The sequence below is a fragment of the Pristiophorus japonicus genome, unplaced genomic scaffold (assembly GCF_044704955.1).
Source record: "Pristiophorus japonicus isolate sPriJap1 unplaced genomic scaffold, sPriJap1.hap1 HAP1_SCAFFOLD_46, whole genome shotgun sequence".
NCBI classification, from domain to species: Eukaryota; Metazoa; Chordata; class Chondrichthyes; family Pristiophoridae; genus Pristiophorus; species Pristiophorus japonicus.
In genome coordinates, this window is record NW_027254363.1 from 363,698 (window position 1) to 382,518 (window position 18,821).

Below are 18,821 nucleotides of genomic sequence, written 5' to 3' on the forward strand. Positions count from 1 at the left end.
GATGTTTAGAATGATGTGTGGAATGATGTGTATTATGATGTGTATAAAGATGTTTAGAATGATGTGTGGAATGATGGGGAGAATGAATGATGTGTAGAATGATGCGTAGATTGATGTGTAGAATGACGTGTCGAAAGATGTGTAGAATGAATGATGTGTAGAATGATGTTGTGTCGAATGATGTGTGGAATGATGTGCAGAATGAAGTGTAGAGTGATGTGTAGAATGATGTGTAGAATGATGTGTGGAGTGATGTTTTGTAGAATGATGCGGAGAATGATGTGCAGAATGTTGTGTAGAATGATGTGTATAATAATGTGTAGAATGATGTGTAGATGGATGATTAGAATGAATAATGTGTAGAATGATGTGCAGAATCATGTACAGAAGGATGCGTAGATGGATGTGTAGAATGAATGATGTGTAGAATGATGCGTAGACTGAATGATGTTTAGAATGACGTGTAGAATGCTGCGATGAATGATGTGTAGAGTGAATGTTGTGTAGAATGTGGTGTAGAATTAAGTGTCGAATGATTGATATTTAAAATGATGTTAAGAATGACGTGTAGAATGCTGTGTAGAATGATGAGCAAAATGAATGATGTGTAGAATGATGTGTAGAATCATGTGTAGAATTATGTGTCGAATGATGTGTAGCATGAATGATGAGCAGAATGATGTTTAGAATGATGTGTGGAATAAAGTTAAGAATCAATGATGTGTAGAATGATGTGTATAGTGATGTGTAGAATGATGAAAGAAAGACGGATGTGCAGAATGACATGTAGATTGATGTGTAGAATGATGTGGAGAATGATGTGTGGAATGATGTGTAGAATCTACACATCATACTACACAACATCATTCTACACATCATTCTACACGTCATTCTGCACATCATTCTACACATCATTTCGTTTATCTTTCTACACATCATTCTACACATCATTCGACACATCATGCGACACAACATCTTTCAACACATCATTCGACACATCATTCTACACATCATTCTGCACATCATTCTACACAACATCAATCGACATATCATCTCACATCAATCTACACATCATTTCACTCCTCATTCTAAACGTCATTCGACACATCATTCTACACAACATCACTCTGCATATCATTCTACACATCTTTCTAAACAACATCATTCTGCACATCATTCTACACATCATTCTACACATCACTCTACACATCATTCTGCACAACATTCTACAAATCATTCCACACATTATTCTAAACAACACCATTCGACACATGATTCTACATATCATTCTGCACAACTTCATTCTTCACATTATTATACACAACATTATTCTACACATCATTCTGCACAACTTTCTACACATCATTCTACACATCATTCTACACATCATTCTACACGTCATTCTACACAACATCATTCTACACAGCATTCTACACATCATTCTACACATTATTCTACACAACATTCTACACATAATTCTACACAGCATTCAGCACACCATTCGACACAACATCACACTACACATCATTCTACACATCATTCTGCACTTCACTAGACACATCATTCTACACATCATTCGATACATCATTCTACACAACCTCATTCTACAGATCATTCTACACATCGGTCTGCACATCATTCTACACATCATTCTACACAACATCATTCTACACATTATTCTACACAGCATTCTGCACATCATTCGACACAACATCACACTACACATCATTCTACACATCATTCTGCACATCACTCGACACATCATTCTACACATCCTTCTACACATCATTCTACACAACATCGCATTACACATCATTCTCACATCATTCTACACATCTTTCTACACATTATTCTACACATCACTCCACACATCATTCTACACATCGTTCTACAAATCATTCTACACATCATTCCAAACAACATCATTCTACACATCATTCCACACATCATTCCACATATCATTCTACACAACAGCATTCTACACATCATTCTACACATCATACTGCACAACAGCATTCTACACATCATTCGACACATCATTCTACACATCATTCTACACATCATTATACACAACTTCATTCCACGCATCATTTGTCATATCATTCTGCAAATCATTCTACACATCATCCTACACATCATTCTACACATCACTCTGCACATCATTCTACACATTGTTCTACAAATCATTCTACACATCATTCCAAACAACATCATTCTACACATCATTCCACACATCATTCCACATATCATCCTACACAACAGCATTCTACACATCATTCCAAAACATAATTCTACACATCATTCTACACTTCATTCTGTACATCAGTCGACACACCATTCTACACAACATCACTCTACATATCATTCTGCACATCATTCTAAACTTCATTCTACACATCATGCTACACATCTTTCTCATCATCATTCTACACATCGTTCTGCACAAAATCATTCCACACATCATTCTGCACATCATTCTACATATTATTCGACACATCGTTCTACACATGATTGTACACATGATTGTACACATCATTCTACACTTCATTCTACATAACATTCTACACATCATTCGACACAACATCACTCTACACATCATTCTACACATCATGCTACACATCACTCTACACATCATACTACACGTCATTCTGCACGTCATTCTAAAAAGCATCATTCTACACATCACTCTACACATCATTCTGCACAACATTAATCTATATATCATTCTCTCATCATTCAACACATCATTCTGCACAACATCATTCGACACATTATTATATACATCTTTGTACATATCATTCTTCACAACATCATTCTACTCATCATTCTAAACATCATTCTACACATCATTCTAAAACTTTATTCTATACATCATTCTACACTTCATGCTAAACATCATTCTTCACATCATTCTACACAACATCATTCTTCACATCATTCTACACATCATTCGACACATCATTCGACACAAAATCTTTTTAGACATCATTCTACACATCATTCTACACATCATTCTACACAACATCATTCTACACATCATTCTACACATCATTCTAGACAGCATTCTGCACATCATTCGATACATCATTCTACACATCATTTTAGACATCATTCTACACATCATTCTACACATCATTCTACACGTCATTCCACACATCATACGTCGCATTTTCTACACATCATTCTACACATCATTGTACACGTCATTCTGCACAATATCATTCCAGACATCATTCTGAAACATCATTTTACACATTATTCTACACAACATTACCCTACTCATCATTCTACACATCATTCTACACTTCATTCTACACATCATTCTACACATCATTCCGACCGTGCTTCTACACATCATTCTAAAACATAATTCTACACATCATTCTACACTTCATTCTACACATCATTCTACACGTCATCCTACACTTCATTCTACACATCATTGTGCACATCATTCGACACATCATTCTATACATTATTCCACACATCATTCTACACAACAACACTCTACACATCATTCCACACAACATCATTCTACACATCATTGTACACATCATTCTACACATCATTCTGCACCTCATTCTACACATTATTCTACACAATATCATTGTACACATCATTCTACACAACATCAATTTACACATCATTCTCACATCATTTTACACATCATTCTACACATCATTCTAAACAATATCATTCGACACATCATTCTGTACATCATTCTACATGTCCTTCTATACACCATTCTGCACATCTTTCTGCAAATTATTGGACACATCATTCTACACATTATTGTACACATCATTCTACACATCATTGTAAACATCATTCTACACATCATTCTAAAACATCGTTCTGCACATCATTCTATACTTCATTCTACAGATCATTCTACACATCAATTCACACAACATCACTCTACAAATCATTCAACACATCATAATACACGACATCATTCTACTCATCATACGACACATCACTCTATGCATCATTCTCCACTTCATTCTACACATAATTCTGCATGTCACTCTACCCATCACACTACACATCATCCAACACATCATTCTAATCATCATTCTGCACATTATTCTGCACGACATCATTCTACACATCATTGTACACATCATTCTACACATCATTCGACACATCGTTCTACACATCATTCTGCACATCATTCTACACATCATTCCACACATCATTCTACACATCATTCCACATGAAATCATTCTACACATCATTCTACACATCATTCCACACATCATAATACACATCATTCTACACATTATTCGACACATCATTCTACAATGTTATTCTATACATCATTCTAAACAACATCAATCCGGCTATCATTCTCACATCATTCTACACATCATTCTACACAACATCATTCTGCACATCATTCTGAAACATCATTTTACACATCATTCTACACAACATCACTCTACCCCTCATTTTACACATCATTCTACACATCATTCGACATATCATTCTACACAACATCATTCTACACATCATTCTACACATCATTCTAGACAACATTCTGCACATCATTCGATACATCATTCTACACATCATTTTACACATCATCTACTCATCATTCTACACATCATTCTACACATCATTCCACACATCTTCCTTCGCATATACTACACATCATTCTGCACATTATTCTACATGGCCTTCTACACAGCATTCTGCACATCTTACTGCAAATCATTGGACACATCATTCTACACATCATTCTACACATCATTGTACACATCATTCTAAACAACATCAATTTACATATCATTCTCACTTCATTTTACACATCATTCTGCACGTTATTCTCCACATCATTCTAAAAATAATTCGACACGTCATTCTACACATCATTCTACACATTATTCTGCACATCATTCTACACATCATTCTACACATCATTCTACATATCATTCTGCACGTCATTCGATACAACATCATTCTGCACAGCATTCTACACATCGTTCTACGCATTATTCTACACATCATTCCACACATCATTCTACACATCATTCTACACATCATTCGACACATCATTCTACAATATTATTCTATACGTCATTCTCAACAACGTCAATCTAGATATCATTCTCACATCATTCTTCACATGATTCTATACAACATCATTCTGCACATCATTCTAAACAACATCATTCTACACATCATTCCACACATCATTCGACACATCATTCTACAAAACATCTTTCTACACATCATTGTACACATCATTCTACACATCATTCTGAAACATCATTTTACATATCATTCTACACAACATCACTCTACTCATCATTCTACACATCATTCTACACTTCATTCAGCACATCATTCTACACATCATTCTAAACATCATTCTACACATCATTCTAAAACATCGTTCTGCACATCATTCTAAAACATCGTTCTGCACATCATTCTAAACTTCATTCTACACATCAATTCACACAACATCACTCTACATATCATTCTCACATCATTCAACACATCATAATACACATCATTCTACACATCTTAATGCATGTCACTCTACGCATCACACTACACATCATCCAACACATCATTGTAATCATCATTCTGCACATCATTCTGCACGACATCATTCTACACATCATTGTACACATCATTCTACACATCATTCGACACATCGTTCTACACATCATTCTGCACATCATTCTACACGTCATTCCACATTAAATCATTCTAAACATCATTCTACACATCATTCTACACATCACTCGACAATTCATTCTACCAATCAATTTACATATCATTGTACACATCATTCTACACATCATCATTGTACACATCATTCTACAGATAATTCATTCTACACATCATTCTGCACTTAATTCAGCCATGAACTCATTGAATGGCGGTGCAGCCTAGAATGGCCGAATGTCCTACTCCTGCACCTATTTTCTATGTTCTATGTTTCTATGTTACACATCATTCCACACATCATTCTACACATCATTCTACATATCAGTCTGCACATCATTCGACACATCATTCTCCACATCATCATTCGACACATCATCATTACACACATCATCATTCTACACATCATTCTACACATCATTCTACACATCATCCTGCACATCATTCTACACATCATTCTAAACATCATTCTGCACATCATTCTACAAATAATTCTACACGTCATTCCACACATCATTCTTCACATCATTCTACACAACATTCTACACATCACTCTACACATCAGTCTGAACATCATACTACACGTCATTCTACACTTCATTATACACATCATTCGATCATCAGTCTGCACATCATTTTACACATCATTCTACACATCATTCTACACATCAATATGCACAACATTCTACTTCATTATTCTACACGTCATTCTACACATCATCCTACACTTCATTATGCACATCATTCTACACGTCATTCTGCACATCATTCTGCTCATCATTCTGCACGTCATTCTACTCATCATTCTGCAAGTAATTCTACACATCATTCAACATTTCATTCTACACATCGTTCTGCACATCACTCTGAACGTAATACTACACATCATTCTACACAACATTCTACACATCATTATGCTCGTCATTCTACACATCATTCTAAACGTAATTCTACACGTCATTCTAAACATCATGCTACGCCTCATTCTCCATATCACTCTACACATCAGTCTGAACATCATACTGCACATCATTCTATACATCATTCTACACATCTTTCAACACATCATTCTACACATCATTCTGCACATCATCATTCGCCATATCATCATTCTACAGATCATCATTCTACACATAATTCTACACATCATTCTTGAAATCATTCTACACATCATTCAACACATCATTCTGTACATCATTCTACACATCATTCTACACATAATTCTACACATCTTCATTCTGCACATCATTCTCCACAACATCATTCGACACATCATCATTCTACACATCAATGATGTGTCGAATGGTGTGTAGAATGATTTGTAGAATGATGTGTGGAATGCTGATGTCTGTAATGATGTGTAGAATCATCTGTGGAATGATGAGCAGAATGATGCTGTGCACAATGTTGTGTAGAATGATGTGTAAAATAACGTGTAGAATGATGTGCAGAATGATGTGTGGAATAATGCGTAGAATGATGTGCAGAAAGATGTGTAGAATGATGTGAAGAATAATGTGTACAATGATGTTCTGTAGAATGATGTGTAGAATGATGTATTAAATTATGTAAAGAATGATGTTTGGAATGATGTGTAGAATGATGCGTAGAATGACGTGTAGAATGCTGTATAGAATGATATGTAGAATGACGTGCAGAATGATGTGTAGAATGATGTGTAGAATTATGTGTAAAATTATGTGCAGAATGATGTGTGGAATCTCGTGTCGAATGATGTGCAGAATGATGTGTAGAATGATGTGTAGAATGATGTGTAGAATGAGGTGTCGAAAGATGTGCAAACTGATGTATAGAATGATGTGAGGAATGATGTGTAGAATGATGCGTAGAATGAAGTGAAGAATGATGTATAGAATGATATGCAGAATGACGTGCAGAATGATGTGTAGAATGATGTGTAGAATTAAGTGTAAAATGATGTGCAGAATGATGTGTGGAATCTCCTGTCGAATGATGTGCAGAATGATGTGTAGAATGATGTGTAAAATGATGTGTAGAATGATGTGTAGAAAGATGTGTAGAATGATGTCTGGAATGATGTGTAGAATGATGTGTAGAATGATGTGTAGATGCATGTGTAAAATGATGTGCAGAATGATGAGTAGAATGATGTGCAGAATAATGTGTAGAATGATGTATAGAATGGTGTCGAACATGATGTTTTGTCGAATGATGTGTAGAATGATGTGTAGAATTATGTGTAGAATAATTTGAAGAAAGATGTGTCGTATGATGTGTAGAATGATGTAGTGCATAATGATGTGTAGAATGATGTGTAGAATGATGTGTAGAATGATGTGGAATATGCCGTGTAATATGATCTGTGGAATGATGTGTACAATGATGTGTAGAAAATGTGGAGAATGATGCGAAGCATGATATTTGGAATGATGTGCAGAATGATGTGTAAAATGTTGTGTAGAATGATGTGTAGCATGTTGTTTTGTAGAATGCTGTCTCGTATGATGTGAAGAATGATGTCTAAAATCATGTTGTGTCGAATGATGTGCAAAATGATGTTGTGTAGAACGATGAGTAGAATGATGTGTAGAATGATGTGTAGAATGATGTTGTGTAGAATGCTGAGTAGAATGATGTGTAGAATGATGTATAGAATGATGTGTTGAATGATGTGTAAAATGATCTGTAGAATGATTTGTGGAATGATGTGTAGAATGATGCGTAGAATGATGTGTAGAATGATGCTGTGCAGAATGATGTGTAGAATGATTTGTAGAATGATGTGCAGAATGATGCGTAGAATGACGTGTCGAATGATGTGTAGAATGATGTGTCGAATGATGTGTAGAATGATGTGTAGAATGTTGTGTAGAATAATGCGTGGAACGATGTGCAGAAATATGTGTAAATTGTTGTGAAGAATGATGTGTACAATGATGTTCTGCAGAATGATGTGTAGAATGAAGTGCAGAATGATGTGCAGAATGATGTGTAGAATGACGTGTCGAATGATGTATAAAATGAAGTATAGAATGATATTTAGAACGACGTGCAGAATGATGTGTAGAATGATGTGTAGAATGATGTGTAGAATGATGTGTCTAATTATGTATAAAATGATGTATAGAATGATATGTTGCATGATTTGTAGAATGATGCGTACAAAGTAGTGTAGAATTATGTATAGAATGAAATGCAGAATGACGTGCAGAATTATGTGTAGAATGATGTGTAGAATGATGTGTAAAATGACGTGTAGAATGATGTGTAGAAACATGTGTAGAATGATGTCTGGAATGATGTGTAGAATGATGTGTAGAATGATGTGTAGAATGACGTGTAGAAGCATGTGTAAAATGATGTGTAGAATGACGTGTGGAATGATGTGTAGAATGATGCGTAGAATGATGCTGTGCAGAATGATGTGAAGACTGATGTGCAGAATTATGTGTAGAATGATTTATAGAATGGTGTCTAAAATGAACTTGTGTGGAATGATGTGTGGAATGATATGTAGAATGATGTGTATAATGATGTGTAGAATGTTGTGTAGAATGATGTGTAGAATGATGTTTAGAATAATGGGTCGAATGATGTTGTGTTGAATGAAGTGCAGAATGATGTGTAGAATGATTTGAAGAATGATGTGTAGAATCATGTGTAGAATGATGTCGTGCATAATGATGTGTAGAATGATGTGTAGAATGATGTGAAATATGATGTGTAATATGCTCTGTGGAATGATGTGTACAATGATGTGTGGAAAGATGTGGAGAATGATGCGAAGCATGATGTGTGGAATGGTGTGCGGAATGATGTGTAGAATGTTTTGTAGAATGAAGTGTAAAATGACGTGCAGAATGATGTGTAAAATGATGTGTAGAATGATGTATCGAATGATGTGCAGAATGATGTCTAGAATGATGTGTAGAAAGATGTGTAGCATGATGTTTTGTAGAATGATGTCTAGAATGATGTGCAGAATGATGTCTAAAATCATGTTGTGTCGAATGATGTGCAAAATGATGTTGTGTATAATGATGTGTAGAATGATGTTGTGTAGAATGATGTGTAGAATGATGCGTAGAATGATGTGCAGAATGATGCTGTGCAGAATGATGTGTAGAATGATTTGCAGAATGATGTGTAGAATGATGCGTAGAATGACGTGTCGAATGATGTGTAGAATGATGTGTCGAATGATGTGTAGAATGATGTGTAGAATGTTGTGTAGAATAATGCGTAGAACGATGTGCAGAAATATGTGTAAAAAAATTTGAAGAATGATGTGCACAATGATGTTCTGTAGAATGATGTGTAGAATGATGTGTCGAATGATGTATAAAATGCTGTATGGAATGATGTGTGGAATGACGTGTAGAATGATGCGTTGAATGACGTGTAGAATGCTGTATAGAATGATATGTAGAATGACGTGCAGAATGATGTGTAGATGATGTGTAGAATGATGTGTAGAATGATGTGTCGAATGGTGTATACAATGATGTATAGAATGATATGTGGCATGATGTGCAGAATGACGTGCAGAATGATGTGTAGAATGATGTGTAGAATTAAGTGTAAAATGACGTGCAGAATGATGTGTGGAATCTCGTGTCGAATGATGTGCAGAATGATGTGTAGAATGATGTGTAAAATGATGTGTAGAATGATGTAGAAAAAGATGTGTAGAATGATGTCTGGAATGATGTGTAGAATGATGTGTAGAATGATGTGTAGAATGATGTGTAGAATCATGTGTAAAATGATGTGTAGAATGATGTGTAAAATGATGTGTAGAATGATGTAGAAAAAGATGTGTAGAATGATGTGTAGAATGATGTGCAGAATGATGTGTGGAATGAAGTGCAGAATGATGTGTAGAATGATGTATAGAATGATGTCTAACATGATGTTGTGTCGAATGATGTGTAGAATGATGTGTGGAATGATTTGAAGAATGATGTGTAGAATGATGTGTAGAATGAAGAGTCGAATGTTGTGCAGAATGATGTGTAGAATGATGTGTAGAATGAAGAGTCGAATGTTGTGCAGAATGATGTGTAGAATGATGTGTAGAATGATGCTTTGTAGAATGATATGTAGAATGACGTGTAGAATGACGTGTAAAATGATGTGCAGAATGATGTGTAGAATGAAGTGTAGAATGATGTATAGAATGAAGTGCAGAATGATGTCTAAAATCATGTTGTGTCGAATGATGTGCAAAATGATGTTGTGTAGAATGATGTGTAGAATGATGTTGTGTAGAATGATGAGAAGAATGATGTGTAGAATGATGTGTAAAATGATGTTGCGTAGAATGATGAGCAGAATGATGTGTAGAATTATGTGTAGAATGATGTGTAGAATGAAGTATAGAATGATGTGCTGAATGATGTGTAAAATGATCTGTAGCATGTTGTGTAGAATGATGTGTAGAATGATGCATGGAATGATGTGTAGAATGATGCTGTGCAGAATGATGTGTAGAATGATTTGTAGTATGATGTGCAGAATGATGCGTAGAATGATGTGTCGAATGATGTGTAGAATGATTTGTCGAATGATGTGTAGAATGATGTGTAGAATGTTGTGTAGAATAATGCGCAGAACGATGTACAGACATATGTGTAAAATGATGTGAAGAATGATGTGTACAATGCTGTTCTGTAGAATGATGTGTAGAATGATGTGCAGAATGATGTGCAGAATGATGTGTAGAATGATGTGTAGAATGATGTGTAGAATGATGCTGTACAGAATGATGTGTGGAATGATGTGTAGAAAGATGCGTAGAATGACGTGTAGAATGCTGGAAAGAATGATATGTAGAATGACGTGCAGAATGATGTGTAGAATGATGTGTAGAATGATGTCTAAAATGATGTTGTGTAGAATGGTGTGGAATGATATGTAGAATGATGTGTAGAATGATGTGTCGAATGTTGTGTAGAATAATGTGTAGAATGATTTGAAGAATGATGCGTAGAATGATGTGTAGAATGAAGAGTCGAATGAAGTGCAGAATGATGTGTAGAATGATGTGTAGAATGATGCTTTGTAGAATGATATGTAGAATGACATGTAGAATGACGTAAAAATGATGTGCAGAATGATGTGTAGAATGATGTGTAGAATGATGTGTGGAATGACGTGTAGAATGCTGTGTAGAATTATGTGTAGAATGATGTGTAGAACGATGTGTAAAATGATGTATAGAATGATGTGTAGAATGATGTCTAAAATGATGTTGTGGAAAATGATGTGTAGAATGATGTGTAGAATCATGTGTCGAATGTTGTGCAGAAAGATGTGACGAATGATGTGTAGAATGATGGTCTGTAGAATGACGTGCAGACTGACGTGTAGAATGATGTGCAGAATGATGTGTAGCATGATGTGTAGCATGATGTCCAGAATGATGTGTTGAATGATGTGTAGAATGATGTGCAGAATGATGTGTAAATTGACGTGTAGAATGATGTGTAGAATGATGTGTAGAAAGATATGGAGAATGATGAGAACAATGATGTGCAGAAAGATGTGTAAAATGATGTGTAGAATGATGGGTAGTATGATGTGTAGAATGATGCGTAGATTGATGTGAAGAATGATGTGTAGAATTATGTTGTGTAGAATGATGTGTAGAATGATGGGCAGAAAGATGTATAGAATGATGTGCAGAATGATGTGCAGAATGATGTGTAAAATGGAGTATAGAATGACGTGTAGAATGATCTGTAGAATGATGTGTGGAATGATGTGTCGAATGGTGTGTAGAATGATGCGTAGAATGACGATTAAAATGATGTGTCGAATGATGTATAAAATGATGTATAGAATGATGTGTACAATGGTGTGTCGCATGATGTGTAGAATAATGTGTAGAATGAAGTGTAGATTGGTGTGTAGAATGATGTTGTGTAGAATGATGTGTAGAATGATGTGCAGAATGTTGTGTAGAATGTTGTGTAGAATTATGTGTAAAATGATGTATAGAATGATATGTGGAATGATGTGTAGAATGATGCGTAGAATGAAGTGTAGAATGATGTATAAAATGATGTATAGAATGATATGTGGAATGATGTCGAGAATGATGTGTAGAATGATGTGTAGAATCATGTGTAGAATGATGTGCAGAATGATGTGTAGAATGATGCGTAGAATGATGCTGTGCAGAATGATGTGAAGACTGATGTGCAGAATGATGTGTGGAATGATGTGCAGAATGATATGTAGAATGATGGATAGAATGATGTCTAACATGATGTTGTGTAGAATGATGTGTAGAATGATGTGTAGAATGATGTGCAGAATGATGTGTCTAATGATGTGTCGAAGGATGTTGTGTAGAATGATGATGTTTAGAATGATGTGTAGAATGATGTGTAGAATGATGTGGGAATGATATATATAGAATGATGTGCAGAATGATGTTGAGTAAAATGAAGTGTAGAATGATGCGTAGAATGATGTGTAGCATGATGTGTAGAATGATGTGTAGAATGATGTTCCGAATGCTGTTGGGTGGAATGATGTATTAACTGATCTGTAGAATGATGTGTAGAATGATGCGTAGAATGAATGAAGTGTACAATGATCTGTAGAATGAATGATATGTAGAATGATGTGTAGAATGATCTGTAGAATGATGTGTAGAATGATATGTAGAATGATGTTGTGTGGAATGATGTGCAGAATGATGTGCAGATTGCTGTGTAGAATGAGGTGTAGAATGATGTGTAGAATGATGTGTGGAATGATGTATAGAATGATGTGTAGAATGATGCGTAGAATGATGTGTAGTTTGATGTGTAGAATGAAGTGCAGAATGATTTTAAGAATGATGTGTAGAATGATGTGTCGAATGATGTTGTGTAGAATGATGTGTAGAATGATGTGCAGAATGATATTTAGAATGATGTGCAGAAATATGTGTATATTGATGTGAAGAATGCTGTGTAGAATGATGTGTCGAATGATGTGTAGAATATGATTTGTAGAATGATGTATAGAATGGTGTGTATAATGACGTGTAGAATGATGTGTAGAATGATGTGTTGAATGATGTTTTGAATGCTGATGTGTGGAATGATGTGCAGAATGACATGTCGAATGATGTGTAGAATAATGTGTAGAATGAAGTGTAGAATGATGTATCAAATGATGTTGTGTAGAATGATGTGTGGAATGAAATGTAGAATGATGTGTAGAATGATGTACAGAATGATGTGTAGAATGATGTTGAATAGAATGATGTGTCGAATGATGTGTATAATGATGTGAAGAATGACGTGTAGAATATTGCGCACAATGTGCAGAATGATGTGTAGAATGATGTGTAAAATGATGCGTAGATTGATGTGTAGAATGATGTGTAGAATGATGTGTAGAATGATGTGCAGAATGATGTGCAGAACGAAATGTAGAATGAGGTGTATAATGATGTGTGGAATGATATGTAGAATTATGTGTAGAATGATTTGTAGAATGATGTGCAGAATGACGTGTAGAATGATGTGCAGAATTATGTTGAGCAGAATGATGTGTAGAAAGATGTGTAGTATGATGTGGAGAATGATGTCTAGAATGATGAGCAGAATGATGTTGAGTAGAATGATGTGTAGAATGATGTGCAGAATGAAGTGTAGAATGAAGTGTAGAATGATGCGCAGAATGATATGTAGAGTGCTGTGTAGAATGATGTGTAGAATGATTTGCAGAATGATGTGTAGAATGATGTGTAGAATGATGTGGAGATTGATGCGTCGAATGATGTGTAGAATGATGGGTAGAATGATGTATAGAAAGATGTGTCGAATGATGCGTTGAATGATGTGCAGAATGATGTGTAGATTGATGTGTAGCAAGATTTGTAGCATGATGCGTATAATGATGTGTAGAATGATGTATAGAATGATGTGCAGAATGAAGTTGTGTAGATTGATGTGTAGAATGATGTGTAGAATGATGTTTAGAATCATGTGTGGAATGATGTGTAGAATGATGCGTAGAATGATGAGTAGCATGATGTGTAGAATGATGCATAGAATGATGTGTAGAATGATGTTGTGTAGAATGATGTGTCGAATGATGTGTAGAATGATGTGTGGAATAATAAGTAGAATGATGTGTAGAATGATGTGTAGAATGATGTGTAGAATAATGCCGTGTAGAATGATGTGTACAATGATGTATAGAATGATGTGTACAATGATGTTGTGCTGAATGATATGTGGAATGATGTGTAGAATGATGTGTAGAATGATGTGCAGAATGATGTATGGAATGATGTGTAGAATGTGGTGTGGTATGATGTGGCATGATGTGGTGCAGAATGATGTGTAGAATGATGTGTAGAATGATGTATAGAATTAGGTGTAAAATGATGTGTAGAATGATGTTTAGAATAACGTGTTGAATGATGTGTAGAATGTTGTCTAGAATGATGTGTAAATCATGTGGTGTAGAATAATGTGTAGAATGATGTGTAGAATGATGTGTGGAATGATTTGTACAATGATGTGTTGAAAGATGTGGAGAATGATCGTTAAAATGATATTAGAATGATGCGTAGAATGACGTGTAGATTGATGTGTAGAATGATGTGCAGAATGATGTGGAGATTGATGCGTCGAATGATGTGTAGAATGATGGGTAGAATGATGTATAGAAAGATGTGTCGAATGATGCGTTGAATGATGTGCAGAATGATGTGTAGATTGATGTGTAGCAAGATGTGTAGCATGATGCGTATAATGATGTGTAGAATGATGTGTAGAATGATGTGTGGAATGATGTGTAGAATGATGCGTAGAATGATGAGTAGCATGATGTGTGGAATAATAAGTAGAATGATGTGTAGAATGATGTGTAGAATGATATATAGAATGATGTGTAGAATGATGTTGTGTAGAATGATGTTTCGAATGATGTGTAGAATGATGTGTGGAATAATAAGTAGAATGATGTGTAGAATGATGTGTAGAATGATATATAGAATGATGTGTAGAATGATGTTGTGTGGAATGATGTGTGGAATGAAATGTCGAATGATGTGTAGAATGATGTATAGAATGATGTGCTGAATAATGTGTAGAATTATGTGTAGAATGATGCGTAGAATGAAGTGTAGAATGAAGTGTAGAATGATGTGTTGAAAGATGTGTAGAATGATGTGTAGAATGACTCGTAGAATGATGCGTAGAATTATGTGTAGAATGAAGTGTAGAATGATGTGTGGAATGATGTGTTGAAAGAATGTGTAAAATGATGTGCAGAATGATGTGTAGAACGATGTGTCGAATGGTGTGTAGAATGATGTGGAGATTGATGTGTAGAAAGATGTGTAGAATGATGTGTTGAAATAAGTTAAGTAAAAATGATATGTAGAATGATGTATATAGTGAAGTGTAGAATGATGTGTAGAACGATTTGTGGAATGAATAATGTGTAGAATGAAGTGTAGATTGATGTGTAGAATGATGCTGAGAATGATGTGCAGAATGATGTGAAAAATGATGTGTAGAATAATGTGTAGAATGAATGATGTGCAGAATGATGAATATAATGATGTGTAGAATGATGTTTAGACTTATGTGTAGAATGATGAGTAGAATGAATGATGTGTCGAATGATGTGTAGAATGATGTGTAGAATGACGTGCAGCTTGAAAGATGTGTAGAATGAAGTGTAAAATGACGTGTAGAATGATGTGTAGAATGATGTGTAGAATGATGTGTATATTGATGTGTATAATAATGCATAGAATGATGTGTCGATTGAAGTCTAGATTGATATGTAGAATGCTGTGTAGAATGATGTGTAGAAAGCTGTATCGAATGATGTGTAGAATGATGTGTAGAATGATTTGCTTAATGATGTGTAGAATGATGTGTAGAATGAATGATGTGTACAATGCCATGTAGAATGATGTGTAGAATGATGTGTGGAATGATGTTTAGAATGAATGATGTGTCCAAAGCTGTGTAGAATGAATGATTTGCAGGATATTGTGCAGACTGACGTGTAGAAAGATGTGTAGAAAAAATGATTTGTAAAATGATTTGTAGACGTGCAGAATGATGTGTATAATGATTTGCAGAATGATGTGTAGAATGAATGATGTATAATATGATGTGTCGAATGACTGATGTGCAGAATGATGTGTAAAATGCTAAGTAGAATGATGTGCAAATTGAGTAATGTGTAGAATGATGAGGATAATGATGTTTATTATGATGTGTAGAATTATGTGTGGAATGATGTGTAGAATGATGTGTAGAATGGCGTGCAGCATGAAAGATGTGTAGAATGAAGTGTAGAATGATGTTTAGAATGATGTGTCGAATGATGTCTAGAATGATGTGTCGAGTGATGTGTAGAAAGATGTATAGAATGATGTGTTGAATGATGTTAAGAATCAATTATGTGCAGAATGATGTGTAGAATAATGTGTAGAACGATGTGTAGAATGAATGATGTGTGGAATGACGTGTAGATTGATGTGTAGAATAATGCGGAGAATGATGTGGAGAATGATGTGCATAATGATGTGTAGAATAATGTGTAGAATGAATGATGTGTAGAATGATGAATATAATGATGTGTAGAATGATGTTTAGACTTATGTTTACAATGATGAGCAGAATGAATGTTGTGTCGAAAAAAGTGTAGATTGATGTGTAGAATGACGTGCAGCATGAAAGTTGTGTGGAATGATGTGTGGAATGATGCATAGAATGTTGCGTAGAATGACGTGTAGAATGACGTGTAGAAGGATGTTTAGAATGATATGTCCAATGATGTGTAGAATGATGTGTCGATTGATGTGTAGAAAGATGTATAGAATGACATGTTGAATGATGTTACGAATCAATTATGTGTAGAATGATGTTTATAGTGATGTGTAGAATGATGTGCAGAACGATGTGTAGAATGAATAATGTGTGTAAAGACGTGTAGATTGATGTGTAGAATGATGCGGAGAATGATGTGGAGAATGATGTGCATAATGATGTGTAGAATAATGTGTAGAATGAATAATGTGTAGAATGATGAATATAATGATGTGTAGAATGATGTATAGAATGAAAGATGTGTAGAACGATGTGCAGAATGATGTGTAGAATGATGTGTCGAAAGGTTTGTAAAATGAATGATGTGCAGAATGACGTGAAGAATGATGTGTAGAATTATGTGTTGAATCATGTGCAGAATGATGTGTAGAATGATGTGTGGAATGATTGATGTGTAGAATGAAGTGTCGAATGATGTGTAGAACGACGTGTAGAATGACGTGTATAATGATGTGTAGAATGACGTGCAGCATGAAAGATGTGTAGATTGATGTGCAGAATAATGTTTAGAATGATGTGTCGAATGGTGTGTAGAATGATGTGGAGATTGATGTGTAGAAAGATGTGTAGAATGATGTGTTGAAATAAGTTAAGTAACAATGATATGTAGAATGATGTATATAGTGATGTATAGAATGATGTGTAGAACCATGTGTGGAATGAATGTTGTGTACAATGAAGTTTAGATTGATGTGTAGAATGATGCTGAGAATGATGTGCAAAATGATGTGAAAAATGATGTGTAGAATAATGTGTAGAATGAATGATGTGCAGAATGATGAATATAATGATGTGTAGAATGATGTTTAGACATATGTGTAGAATGATGTGTAGAATGATGTGTAAATTGATGTGTATAATAATGCATAGAATGATGTGTAGATGGAAGTCTAGATTGATATGTAGAATAATGTATAGAATGATGTGTAGAAAGTTGTGCAGAATGAATGATGTGTAGAGTGATGTGTCGAATAATGTGCAGAAAGATGATGTGTAGAATGATGTGCAGAATGATGTATCGAATGATGTGTAGAATGATATGTAGAATGATTTACTTAATGATGTGTAGAATGATGTGTGGAATGAATGATGTGTATAATGACATGTAGAATGATGTGTAGAATGATGTGTGGAATTATGTTTAGAATGAATGATGTGTCCAAAGCTGTGTAGAATGAATGATTTGCAGAATGATGTGTAGACTGACGTGTAGAAAGATGTGTAGAAATAATGATTTGTAAAATGATTTGTAGACTGACGTGCAGAATGATGTGTAGAATGATGTGCAAAACGATG